Raw genomic sequence first — 11,968 nt, 5'->3', positions numbered from 1 at the left:
AGTTGGACTGAGACTTATAGGCCATCAAAACTGTTTGATGGTAATGGCATCCAGTTACTTTCAGTGCCCAGTTGAAGTGGAGAGAGTGTGTAAAGAAGTCCCTTGAGATGTGTGATGGGGTGTCGAGACCCCGCACCCAAACCCCAGGACTTTGTGCCCTTACAGAGGGGCAACACAGACCGCTTACCGCTGGTGCGCCGGTTGTTCTTGCGCCGCGGCTCAGCTGAGCGGCGCCGCAACTCAGCTGATCGCCAACGCAGCTCAGCTGGAGCGACGTCTCCGCACAGCTGAGTTAAACTCAGCCCCTCCAGCAAGAGGGAGAAGGAGGAACGCGCCGCATCGGACGGGAAGGGGGCAGGGCACGTGAACTCCTCCGAGGTCGGCGGGGCTTTTAAAAGCTTGCCGACCACCGGAGAAGGGGGGGGGAGACGAGGAGAGCGCGAGGGCTACACGACGGGGGAAGAGACCAGGACGTGCTCACGGCAGTCTCCGCAGAACGAGACGCGAAGGCGTGAGTACCGACACCCCAAGGACGGGGATAGGCGGAAGAAGGAAGTAGACCAGGGCAGGGCGGCGAAATAGCCCATGGGCTGGTGTGTTTAGGGGCTCACCCCCGCCAGTCGGACAGAGACTCAAAATTAGTCTCTGTCCCTAGGGCCCTGGGCTGGGGCCCGTGAGTGAGGGCAGGCCTGGGCTCCCCATCCTTCCCCCTTCCGAGGAAGAGACTGACCTAGCCAGAATTGGCTCCCGGAGCGAGCTTATTGTACTACAAGGACGGGTGACCGCGCCTCGGGACAGATCGAGGACGGAGGACCCGGTCACAAGATGTAATTAAATAATTCACTATGTGCTGAAAGACCCCATATTTCATTACAAACCTCAATATGTCCAGTCTAATAAAAGATTTTTTCTCTAAAATGAAAGACTGGATAAGATAATGCACACCAATGGAAAAAATGCTACTCATCTCTGTCTCTCACACACACTCACTCATTCATTTTCTCTTCTTCCACTGATGTACAAAGAAATTAAATGTGTTCAGCCTTTATGTAACAAGGAGAAAATAGATACTCTATACAGCCGGTCCCTGAGTTATGAACTGGTTACAGACCAAACACTTGGCCGTAACTCGAAATGTTCATAAGTCGGACCCCAAGCTGTTCGTAAGCGCGGGTCGCGTTCGTAACTCAGGGACCGCATTTATGACCAAACCTCCCATTAAGCGGTCATAAATCGACCATTTGTAAATCAGGAACCACTGGCTGTACGTCCTTCACAATAGTCCACTCAAATGTATAATCTATTATCACAAAATTATAGTGAAATAATGTTAACATGTTTATAGTGCTAAATGCTTATTCACATCTTCCACAAATAATCAAATAAGGAGAAATGTAATCTTGAGAGAATAAAACACTCACAGAAAGAATGTTCTCAGCTGTTAGGAGTTTGACAAACTTACAAGCACTGAGAAATACTATGTGTGCAATTCTAAGATGTCATTTCATCTATAATTTAGGCATTTCATATGAATTTGACTATCACAAAAGTTACTGGAAATTATCAACATTTATACAGTTGGAAAGCTATATTTACGATAAATATAATTTTTCATTTTAATAAATTTACTTAAGTACAAATGTACAAAATACAGAGGTTTAGTTTAACTAACAATCACTAAAAGGCAATTCGGCATATGTTTACTGCAACAAGCACTGCTATGATCTAGTGGGACTACATAGAGGAATAAGTACTCAAAGCATTTGAACCTTAGTCTATGATACAATAAGTGTGGGGAAGGGAGGGAGAAAACCTTCACTATACCCCATCTCCATCAGCAAGTACTTCACAACAACTATCAGAGTAGACAGCCCAGAGTGCTCAGCTACTACCGTGATTTTTGCTTTAAAAATACATCAAAAGCACAAATAAACCATAGAACTGTCAGCTCAGAGGAAAGAAAAACTCATTTCACTTGTATTGGCGTGTTATTTAAAGCCCTCAGCTACACTGTATATCTTCTGATTGCTCCAGCCACAAGAGCTGCTTTCCTTTTTAATGAAGTGCATCATCTCACCTTATTTGTGTTGTACAAAGAGTCATTATTCTGTGTCTTTGTCCTCTGTGAACCCCTAAACCTATTTCAACTGCATTTTCTCTACAACTATCTTTCTCAGCAAATCTCTGAAGGAAAAATAAGGCATCCCTTGAAATCTTACAGGAATTTATAAAACCATCATTATAACTACTGAAGAGATGTGCAAGGACCCAAGAAATATTAGGTATTTTGTTGTTTCCTAGGATATATGTGAAAGGATGCTTCTTAACATCACACTTTGGAATAATTCTCCTTTGTTGTTCTCATCAATTCAGGGGGTTTAAACCAGAAATTCCAAATATTTTAAAATGGAAACTCCCCATTAAAATTGCTGAGGATTAGCATTGGATTTTCATCAGTTAAAAGATAATGTAGGGTTTGACCCTGCAGGCTACTGCAAGAAAGGAGTGGGGGGGAGCCAAAGTGCCAGGGATGGACAGTGTCAGGGATAAACAGACCTGGTCCAAAAATGGTATTTTATTTATTTATTGTTTTAAAGATTTTACAAAAATTCACTTTTCCCTGACATTCTGGTTTTCCTTTGAGTATTCCAACTTCTAGCACTCAGCTACCAATCGACTGGCATAGATAAATAAGGTAAAAAATGGGGGAAAACCTCAACTCTATGGTGAGCTAAGTACTGTGGAAGAGGAAGTAGTGGCAGGTTGTCATAATGGGAAAAACAAATTGGGGACTCTAATTAGTGTTAATTAGTGCCCAATTTTAAGATTCAACATTTGAGACTCCCATGAAACACTATCTCTCACAAGTAGATGTTCAATGCCCAACAAGAAACAGTCCTTGTCAGCCAACAAGCTAATCACTCCTTTCCCTGTACTTCACCTGATTGTGAGTAAAGAAGAACCAGGACTGCACACTCAAGTGTCTCGGCTCTATCCTTGCACTATCACCTTTTTTTATTTAACAAGCTCTACTCCTGTCAGGGATCGAAGCTGTATGGTGTTTTAGATGCTGCTTGTAATTATTAGAACTGGAAGCATTGGCTGTGGGGAGTCTGGAAACACAGGAAACAAGAAGGAGTGGGGAGAAGATTGGCAGGGACTACGGAGGGATGCAACAGCTTTGTAAAGAGGCTTCACTTTTGGTAAATAAAGTCCTGTTGAAGTTTGTTAGTACCTTGCTTGCATGATACAACAAGCTGCTCAGCAAATCACAGGATGCAATTTCCCTCTCTTACACTTAAACCTCATAGGGTTACACTGGTGTAAAACTGGTATAAGTATGATATTGGGTAGACAAGAAATTATCTGAATTTTTTCCCACTGTTTATAGCTTTAGTCATGCTAAGAGCACTCCTCAACATTAGCCCCAATACCATTTGTGTGCATCTAGACTGGCAAGATTTTGTGCAAAAGCAAGTGCTTTTGTGCAAAAACTTACCAGCTGTCTATACTGGCCTCTTGAATTTGAGCAAGAGCACTGACTTTGTAATGTACAAAATCAGTGTTTCTTGCGCAAATACTTTCACATTCCCGCTCAGGAAAAAGCCCTCTTGCACAAGAATACTTGCTCAAGAGGGCCAGTGTAGACAGGGAAGAATTGTTTTGCACAAAAAAGCCCTGATGGCTAAAATGGCGATTGGGACTTTCTTGCACAAAATCGCGTCTAGACTGGCCACGGATGCTTTTGCACAAAAGTATCCGTGCCAATCTAGACGCGCTTTTGAGGAAATACTTTTAACGGAAAAACTTTTCCATTAAAAGTATTTCCGCAAAATCATGCCAGTCTAGACGCAGCCTTTGAGTACACTATTTTTTAGACATGCTCAGAGCAAATCTAACTGGTTCCATTATGTTTCAGCTGGCTCCATTAGGGCTGTCTTCATTAGGTTCAGCTGAGCTGGAGTTAGCAATGAATATACATTTTTCAAAACTTTCCTTTGTGTAGACAAAGCTTGATAGAAACAGGCACATTCACCATAAAATAGGTCCATGGACATTCAGGAATATCTAAAATAAAGTTTATGGGAGATGGTTTCTATATATGTATTTTGTGAATTTTATGGATTATAGCTTTCTCCTTTTACATGTTTTCTGTTTCAACTTCATTACCTGCAAAGTTTAATGCTCTTTAATTCATGGAAAAATACAAAGCCAAATGAATCAATCTTAAAAACAATAATAGAATATAATCATTACTCTTCATTAATTTTTTTCTTAAAGTCAAACCATAAACATTTAAGTCAAACATATAAAAGCTGTCAAAAATAGATTTTCCAGAAATCAGGTAAAAAGAAAAGGGAAAAAAGAGGAACAGGAGAGTTATGAGACAAATATTTTAAAAGAGAACAGAAGGACAGAATGAGAGGAAATAAAGAAAGATCTGGAGTTTAGTAGGGAAGAGAAACTCTTAAAAAAAAGGAAAGGAAAGGAAAGAAAGCAAGTAGTTGAAAATAGATATCCAGAAGAAAACGTCTTATTAAATTAAGAGCTGGAAAAAGTATAACTATCTAGAAATCCTAAAGGGTTTTTCTTATATTTTCACTGTCATTCTTTTCCATTAGTATCATATAATGTACTGTCATGTACTGAAGGAGGTGACAGAGGTTCAGATGGAATTTTTATACTATATATTAAAACAACTGTCCTTCTTCTTGATGTTACTGCTTTATACATAGGGAGCTGTCACTGGTTTAGACATACTCTCACACTGAATAATTTGTTCACTCATTTTACTTCTAGGGTCACTTCTATACACTGATAAAAGAATTATTGCTATGGAAGGACTGTCCTCTCACACACAAAATGCTATCCTTAGCATGGCAATATCTTGGGCTCTGATCCTGCAAACACTTTATGTATGGTAGCAGTCATCATAGCCGTCAGTAAATCTAATCAAGTCATAAAACTTATGATAAAGACTTTGGTTTTGAATCACCTCAGCTGGTGGTTGTCACTAAAAGATCTTAAAAACAAATAATACTTTAAACAAATGCTTTAACTATAACATTGGACCAAAAATCACCAACTATTTCCATATTGGGGTCTTATAGTAAACACTGATCCATAAAACTGTGATGAAGTTTACTATACAGGTGTTGAGATCTAATTGTTTAAACAGCAAAAATAGATAGCAATAGCAATAATCTAAAAAAGTCATAAGCACATTAAAGTAGCAGTAAATGACCTACTGCTTTGAACAAATGGAGCAACTAAATGGCATGTTCTGATCATAGTAAGTTTTTACACTTTACACATTTTTAAGAATTTTTTGTATCATTTTTCTCAAACAGATGTAATATCTTCCCCATTTCTTAGGTTTTTGATCAGTACCCAGCACACTCAATGCTGCTTCTTTAGCAGCCTGAGGCAAGGCTAAAATATTCCTTTCCTATGCCAGTGATATCACCACTTCTCCTATGGAAAGATTTCTGAATCTATGTGTGCTTCAATAAAATCCAAATAAAACATACATGCTATATGACAGCTAGTCTTGGCCCAGCAACAGAGTCTTTTCCCCAGCAAGTGTTTGCCCCAGCATTAGAATATGTTAAGTATAGGCTGCCAGCAAATGTATCTGATAATTCTGGCTTGCCAAAAAACTCTTCCTAACAAGGGCAGGCTTTCCAGAAAATCAGTATGTCAGTGTTAAACTCAAATAAACTCAATTTGAAGGACAACTGTGATGATATATCAGGCAAATGCTATCTGGGAAAACACGGACCTGCCCCCCCCCCCCCCGAAGACCCTGTGCCTATGTAACACTAACAGACTGTGGTCATCAGTGGACAGAATTGAACCTGGGACCTCTGAAGCTTAATGCATGAACCTCTACTTCAGGGCTAGTCAACACACAGCCAATGGGCTGCATGCAGCCTGCGGCCCATTTGTTTGCGGCACATGGTGCAGTTTGGGATTACACGGGGTTCGACACATGGCCTGCAGGTGGGATCCTTTGAACATGGCCTCCACTGGATACACACTCCATAACAGTGAGGCATCTCCCATGTGGAGTGAGCATTGAAAGACGCAAGTGGGCAGGCTAGCTGAAACAGACGGGTACAGGGTGTGGGTGTTTCTAGCCCTCAGAGAGAAGGTGCCAGAAGTGCTGGGGCATTGTGGGAAGTGCTGGCTGCTTAGTCTTGTGGGTAGTGCCTGAGAGGAGCTGACTGGCTCACACTGGACATGTTTGTGTCCAGTGCCACAGCTTAATCTTTGCATTCATGCTCATCAGTGTGAAAGAAGCTATTTGCATATATATTTGCATGTATGTACAACCACAGTTCAGTTACAGCCCTCGGCATGTGCTGTGAGTATCATTGTGTCCCATGGGGCATCCAAAGTTGAGCAGTCTTGTTCTAATGCATGAGCTGAAAGCCACATGGCCCTTAGTTAAGGCTGTAGCAGACTCATTAATCTCTAAGTTGACTTAATATACATAATACCAGACATTAGAATAGTGTACCTTCAGTTGAATTTCCATATTCCCATTGTGGGAGGTCAATGGGAGAAAATCTTCCATCAACTTCCCTTACTCCTTGCGACTCTGTGGAGAAGCACAGTTGATGGGGGCACCATCAGTGATCAATTTTAGGGGGTTCTTACTAGACCCACTAAATCAACTCCTGGGAGGATGCTCTCTGGAGCGTCAGTCTCCAGGCAGGTATAGACAAGTCCTCAGCGTGCCCACAGAAAACCACACTCAGGAGGTGTTACATAAGAGCATTGTAGTGTGGGTAACTTGCAGTATTAGTTCACACTTTAAATAAAGCATATGATATTTAATATGCCACAGGTTCTGTGTGTGATGTAGTTTGATGTGCTGTCCAGACCACTGAGGGCTTGTGTCACCACTTGCTTTGCAACCTGGGTGCCTCACAGTGTTTTTGCTGCTATAGGTCCTGGTCTGGGATGCATACAGCTACCCTACATTCAGCAGCAGTAAGTCTATAAACACACACACACACACACACACACACACACACTCAGACACACACACAGCTGTTTCCGTCTGCCTTAGTCCCACCAAAACCAGCATATGTTGTAATATCTAACCTTTGCCTACACAGTTCAGAGAAAAATAGGATTTGTTTGTTCCTCTAAAGACACAAAACTCACCTTCTTGTTAATTTCACTGTAAGTACTGTACAGATTTCCCTTTCAACACAGCACTGGGTTGGTTTATAGTAAATAATAATAATAACATAATAAAATAAATGATGCTAAGAAAAGGGGAAAATCAAAAGGGTTACAAGCAAGTTATAGTGAAAGCATGTATGTACAATTCTAAGACTTAATCTTGACAAATATAGACTTTGTTCAAGATGGTTTCTCTCACCAGTCTCCCTTTTCCCAGCCATAGTTGACTTTCTCTTTTAGTCAGCGAGGTATAGCTGTGTCTATACACACACAGCGAGATATAGCTGTTAGTCTGTAACTTAAAAAAAAAGAGGTCCTGTAGCATCTTAGAAACTAACAAATATGTATAGTATCATCAGCATTCATGGGCACAACCCACTTCTTCAGAAGAGTGGAGCTTTAAATTTGGGTTTTTCTCCTTTTTGCTCCACCCATCTGAAGAAATGGATTGTGCCCACAAAAGCTCATGATACTATATATATATATATATATATATATATATATATATATATATATGTTTGTTAATCTCTAACAGTATGTCTACACTAACTCGTTAATTCGAGATTGGTCACCTCATTTGCCTACCTGTGTTGCAAATGAAGCCCAGGATTTAAATATCCCGGGCTTTATTTGCATGTTCCCGTCTGGTTGCTATTTTGAAATTTCACTAGCCTGAACTCACTGCCGCGCGGCTACATGCAGAAGTGACACATTAATTCGAACTGTTACTCCTCATTCCATGACTTAATTCGAATTAACTAAGGACTTAGTTCGAATTAAGTCCTTAGTTAATTCAAATTAAGTCGTGGATTGAGGAGTAACAGTTCAAATTAATGTGTCACTGCTGCGTGTAGCCGCACGGCAGTGAGTTCAGGCTAGTGAAATTTCAAAATGGCGACCTGACAGGATCATGCAAATAAAGCCCAGGATATTTAAATCCCGGGCTTCGTTTGCAACTCTGGTCGCCTCATTTGCCTACATAGCTTGAATTAACGAGTTAGTGTAGACATACCCTAAGGTACAACAAGTCCACTCATTGTTTTTTCTCTCAGCCAGGACATTCCAGAAAAGCACCAGAGCTTAGTATCCCTTGTCTTCCCTGGTGAAAGGTCTTTGCCTAAGCAGGTTTCTCAATTATAATTCAGTTGCTGGAAATTTCAACCCTGTGTTGGTTAAAGTATTCATCTTTTTCACCTTGCAAAATCTGTCTAAACGTGGATGACCAAGATGGCTTCTCTCCCTTTATATTCCAAATGGTTAATGAACTTGTTTCAAGAAATAGGAAGATCTCATGCTGTGATTTCCCTGTGCATGGTCTTCCCATGCCCCACCCCAACACACATTTTTTTTATTTTACATAGGAGACAAATAGCTGTAACATTCCCTTTTATATGAGCAGACTTGATATTAGTGAGTATCCATAATTCTTATGCAGTTTTTATACATACAATTTACAATATCAACAGTGTGTGATGGGCTTCAGAAAAAAAACACTTTTTTTACTTACTGTATGCCTGAAAGGCATAAAACTAGAGTTCTTGCCATTCTGAGTCTGCCCTGTTCCCAGCATATTTCTCACCCACAGCTACCCTTAGCTGTGCCAATGTCTTCACAAAGCAGTTTCTGGTCCATAGGACATTCCAGCTATGCCAGTTTCCTTGCTTTGTGGTGTTCTGGCCCACAGCTTTCCTAACAGTTCCAGACTTACAAAACTCCTAGCAGATCCTGAACAACAGCACTTTTTAGGCTATGTAACAGACATACCTAATACTGACTCGTTTCCCTGGCAGAGGTTTATCCTGTCAGCTACTGTGTCTAGCTGTGGTAGGCCTATTGCATCATTATGGAAAACTCAAGACAAAATGCTTCCCATATTTCCACAATCAGAATTCCAGAATATACTACAGCATCCATAATGCTTCAAGATCCAGGCAGGGTAATGGTGTCAACCCTATCCACTTGTGGTGGTTTGCTAGCATTTGATAAGGCACAACATTAAGTCAGTCTTTCCCCCTGGATCCCACAGGAATAATTTGCCCCTACTCTCCTAATTTGAACAGCCTGGCTGTGTCTACATTGGCCCCTATTCCGTAATAGGGATGCAAATGTAGCACTTTGGAATAGGCATGGCTGCCTTTTAATGCAAGGTATCTTTTAAGAAGTGGAAGTCCAATCCTAGTGAGATAAATAGAAAGGAACATAAACACTGTCAAATCAAGTGTAAACATGTAATAAGAAAAGCAAAAAAAGATTTTGAGGAAAAGCTAGCCAAAAACTCAAAAAGAAATAACAAAATGTTTTTAAGTACATTAGAAGCAGGAAGCCTGCTAAAAAACCTGTGGGTCCTCTAGATGATCGAGCTATAAAAGGAGCAATCAAGGACGATAAAGCCATTGCGGAGAAACTAAATGATTTCTTTGCTTCAGTCTTCACGGCTGAGGACGTTGGGGAGATTCCTGAATCTGCACCGTCCTCTGTAGGTGATGAATCTGAGGAACTGTCCCGGATTGAAGTGTCATTAGAGGAGGTTTTGGAACAAATAGAAAAACTTAATGTTAACAAATCTCCGGGACCGGATGGCATTCATCCTAGGGTCCTAAAAGAACTTAAATGGGAAATTGCTGAGCTATTATCTGTGGTTTATAACCTATCCTTTAAATCGGCTTCCGTACCTAATGACTGGAAGGTAGCCAATGTGACACCAATATTTAAAAAGGGCTCTAGAGGCGATCCTGGCAATTACAGACTGGTAAGTCTAACTTCAGTACCGGTCAAATTAGTCGAAACAATAGTAAAGAATAAAATTGTGAAGCATGTAGAAAAACATAATTTGTTGGACAAAAGTCAACATGGTTTCTGTAAAGGGAATCCTGTTTTACTAATCTGTTAGAGTTCTTTGAAGGGGTTAACAAACATGCGGACAAGGGGGATCCAGTAGATATAGTATACTTGGATTTTCAGAAAGCCTTTGACAAGGTCCCTCACCAAAGGCTCTTGTGTAAATTACATGGCCATGGGATAAGAGGGAAGGTCCTTTCTTGGATTGAGAACTGGTTAAAAGACAGGAAACAAAGGGTAGGAATAAATGGTAAATTTTCAGATTGGAGAGGGGTAACTAGTGGTGTACCCCAAGGGTCAGTCCTGGGACCAATCCTTTTCAACTTATTCATAAATGATCTGGAGAAAGGGGTAAGCAGTGAGGTAGTAAAGTTTGCAGATGATACCAAACTGTTTAGGATAGTCAAGACAGAAGCAGACTGTGAGGGACTCCAAGAAGACCTCACCAAACTGAGTGACTGGGCAACAAAATGGCAAATGAAATGTAATGTGGATAAGTGTAAAGTAATGCACATCAGGAAAAATAACCCCAACTATACGTACAGTATGATGGGGGCTAATTTGGCTACGAGAAATCAGGAAAGAGATCTTGGAGTTATCGTGGACAGTTCTCTGAAAACTTCCACACAGAGTGCAGCGGTGGTCAAAAAGGCAAATAGGATGCTAGGAATTATTAGGAAAGGGATAGAAAATAAGACCCAGAATATCTTACTGCCCCTGTGTAAAACTATGGTACGCCCACATCTTGAATACTGTGTACAGATGTGGTCTCCTCACCTCAAAAAAGATATTTTGGCCTTGGAAAGGGTTCAGAAAAGGGCAACTAAAATGATTAGGGGTTTGGAACAGGTCCCATATGAGGAGAGGTTAAAGCGACTGGGACTTTTCAGTTTAGAAAAGAGGAGACTGAGGGGGGATATTATAGAGGTCTATAAAATCATGAGTGGTGTGGAGAGGGCCGATAAAGAAAAGTTATTTATTAGTTCCCTAAATAGAAGAACTAGAGGACACCAAATGAAATTAATGGGTAGCAGGTTTAAAACTAATAAAAGAAAGTTCTTCACACAGCGTGTAGTCAACCTCTGGAACTCCTTGCCAGAGGAGGCTGTGAAGGCTCGGACTATAATAGAGTTTAAAGAGAAGCTGTATAATTTCATGGAGGTTAGGTCCATAAAAGGCTATTAGCCAGGGGATAAAATGGTGTCCTTGGCCTCTGTTTGTCAGAGGCTGGAGAGGGATGGCAGGAGACGAATCACTTGATCATTGTCTTCGGTTCACCCTCTCTGGGGCACCTGGTGCTGGCCACTGTCGGTAGACAGGATACTGGGCTAGATGGACCTTTGGTCTGACCCAGAACGGCTGTTCTTATGTTCTTATGTTATATGTTATGCCGCTTTTTTCCGGCTTGTAGATAAGCCGGAGAAAAGCGCCAGTCTGGACGCGATCCTCCGGAAAATAAGCTCTTTTCCGGAGGATCTCAAGTAGGAATAAGAGATCCTCCGGAAAAGAGCTTATTTTCCGGAGGATCGCATCCAGACTGGCGCTTTTCTCCGGCTTATCTACAAGCCGGAAAAAAGCGGCAGCCATGTTAATGCAAATACCGCGGGGGATATTTAAATCCCCCGCGGATTTGCCTATTCCAAAGTGCTACATTAGCATCCCTATTACGGAATAGGGGCCAATGTAGACGTAGCCCCTATGTTTGTCTTGGTCATTAAGCTTCAGTTGCTCCTCACTGGTGCTTAAATCAGTCACTTGGCCTCCATCGCCCATCTCTCCTCCACCAGAAACCTTTTCCACTCCTGCCGCCACAGCTCAGAACCTCTTGCCATGGCTATTGCCTCTGCTGGGGAAACATCGGCTTGGTCTCCTACATACTGTGTAGGACAAAGCATGACCTTGGTGCTGCTGACAGAATTGCCAAGCCCTTGGA

At 41.3% G+C, this 11,968-nt stretch overlaps 1 long non-coding RNA gene across 3 annotated transcripts in view; it reads left to right on the top strand.

Annotated features, from left to right (window-relative positions):
* The first annotated feature begins 384 nt into the window (after window positions 1-384).
* The window catches only part of LOC102450182 (uncharacterized), a 100,450-nt gene continuing 88,866 nt past the window's right edge, over window positions 385-11,968 (top strand). For 2 of the 3 annotated variants that reach the window (XR_012905077.1, XR_332498.4), the window contains exon 1: window positions 385-511. This is a non-coding gene — a long non-coding RNA (uncharacterized LOC102450182). Of the gene's footprint in view, window positions 512-2,177; window positions 2,283-11,968 lie in introns of all 3 variants that reach the window. The other variant, XR_332499.4, reaches the window with a different exon arrangement.

The sequence above is a fragment of the Pelodiscus sinensis genome, chromosome 6 (assembly GCF_049634645.1).
Source record: "Pelodiscus sinensis isolate JC-2024 chromosome 6, ASM4963464v1, whole genome shotgun sequence".
In the NCBI taxonomy this organism is placed as follows: Eukaryota; Metazoa; Chordata; order Testudines; family Trionychidae; genus Pelodiscus; species Pelodiscus sinensis.
The sequence above is the reverse complement of the archived record's forward strand: the minus strand, read 5'-3'. Positions and strand labels throughout refer to the sequence as shown.